We start from the raw sequence: 2,210 nt of genomic DNA, 5'->3' as shown, positions 1-2,210 counted from the left end.
ATAGCGCCCGCCATGCCACGCTCTTGGGATATAGTGTCCGTCATACTCATGGGATATAGTGCCCGACACACTTCTCAGGGTAAAGTACTCTCACACTATTGGGATACTCGACATGCCACGTTCTTGGGATATAGTGTCTGTCACACTCATAGGATAGAGTGCCTGACACACCTTACAACAGAGAGAAACTTACACATTCTCATCACGAACGAAGGCTCAATCATCACATTCATTCACAGTCGTTCATAATCATTTCACAACCATTCATCATTGCAATGACATCACATATACTCCATGTATTCACATTTTCCATATATAAGTCATCACTTTCCAACCTTATTTTACCACCAAGATACCTCATCTTCTGTAGCTTCATCTCATTACTAGGTTTACTACTGAGATCTAGGGTTAAAAGAGTGAAAGTAAAGGTTTAGAAGTTCAAAATTAGGTTTAAAACACAAAATATTCATTTGCTGAAAAATAGGGCTATGCGTACGCATGTCACGTGTACGCGTGGCCCACGCGTATGCGTGAGGGTGCGTTTGGACCAAGACGCGTACACATTACCCTTCCCGCGTACGCATACGCATCAAACAAAATCGAATGTTCGCGTACGCAAAAACCCAGGTCACGCGTACGCGTGAGCGTACATTTTTGCCCGCGTATAGAATGTATGCGTATGCATACAACGCAGCAGCACCAAAAAGCTTCTAAGTCAAGATTTTTCGGTTTACACACTAAACTTTGATCGAGCATAACTTCCTCATTTTAAAATATTTTTCCTCTGTTCTTCGAACGGCATAATCATCTCGGACCAAAGTTTCTTTATAGAAAAGTTTGAAATAAATCGAAGGTCTGGAAACCAAATTATACTCCGTCAAAGTTGAGTTAAAATCACAATTTTCATAAAACTCTACAACCTCCATTTTCAAAATATACCAATTCCTACCTTTTAAAACCAACCTAAAAACCTACCAAATTCAGCATTAAATATTATCCAACTCCTTCATTATATCCACATCCTACCAATCCTCTATTTTTCTCAATTTCCAATCCAATAGTTCCAATTTAACAATATCCATTCATACATCATCAAGTGTCTATATTAAATACAATATTTAACTTCAAATTCATCAATCACTATACATATACCACTCAATATCATATACAAATCACATACTTATCAACAAGAATATCATCAATAATCCCCAAAATCATTAACCACGTACATAATAATTATTCTCACCCAATCAACCACAACCATCCAAAATCATTATCCATATAATCAACATAATTCACATCATTCAATCAATTACATCAACAATTCAATTCTCATCTTAGGGTCACTAGCCTAAGTTTTCACAATACATTATATTTTAGATACAGGAAACCAAAATCATACTTTGCCCGATTTTTCGCTTAACTCGGAACACTTTCAATTTCACTTTTCCTCAACTTTCAAGGCCTCAACACCTCACCAACAGATTTTCCAGCATATAGCTCCACTTCCAAGCTTTCCAAAACCTCAATCAAGCTCCAATATACATATATACACTACCTATTCCACAATATCGCATTTAAACATAGCAACTTAACACTCATATACAATAAATCAAGAATTCCACAAGGATTGAGAATTCTTACCATACCTAAGGATCAAAGAGGCAAGATTGAGCCTTCCCCTTAAGTTAATTAGATCCTATAACATCAAAAGCTCAAAATTTCAACAATTTTACCCAATAATTTTGAATTCAAAGACTGGGAAATCAGAGAGGGATTCATGGCTTACCTCTTGAATAAAGTTTTGGGCTTTGTAGAGCTCGACGCCGCGGTCGCGTGGCCGCAAATAGTGCGACGATCGGAGTTTCGGATCAAAAGTTACAAGGATTTAAAGATCAAACTAGGTTTGTTTTTCATGGAATGTTCTTCCCTTCCCGTATGTGTTTCAGCGTGTTTGATGGTTGGAGTGGGGAGGGAGTGGGGAGGGAAGGGCTGGGTTTTGGGCCCAATACGGTCCAGTTCGTCACGTTCGACTCAATTTTAGGCCAAATTCTTTGAAATTTGTGTCGAAATTTTCGTTTTAATTTTCTCTATCATTTTAAACCATAAAAATTACATTTCTTATTTCCTATAATAAACTATAATTTATGAATTAATTAACCAGATTTTACAATTAATATAAATAATTTTTTTTTAAGTCTTGATTTTGT

The 2,210-nt window shown here is 36.6% G+C and overlaps 1 long non-coding RNA gene across 1 annotated transcript; it reads right to left on the bottom strand.

The window, feature by feature from the left end:
* LOC107622154 lies at nt 836-1,975 on the bottom strand. The gene is made up of 3 exons (XR_002356155.1): nt 1,790-1,975; nt 1,645-1,699; nt 836-1,558 (listed from the first exon to the last, which is right to left on the bottom strand). It is a non-coding gene; the product is annotated as an uncharacterized LOC107622154 (long non-coding RNA).

The sequence above is a fragment of the Arachis ipaensis genome, chromosome B10 (assembly GCF_000816755.2).
Source record: "Arachis ipaensis cultivar K30076 chromosome B10, Araip1.1, whole genome shotgun sequence".
Taxonomy (NCBI): domain Eukaryota; kingdom Viridiplantae; phylum Streptophyta; class Magnoliopsida; order Fabales; family Fabaceae; genus Arachis; species Arachis ipaensis.
Note: the sequence above shows the minus strand (reverse complement) of the source record. Positions and strands in the feature narration are given on the sequence as shown.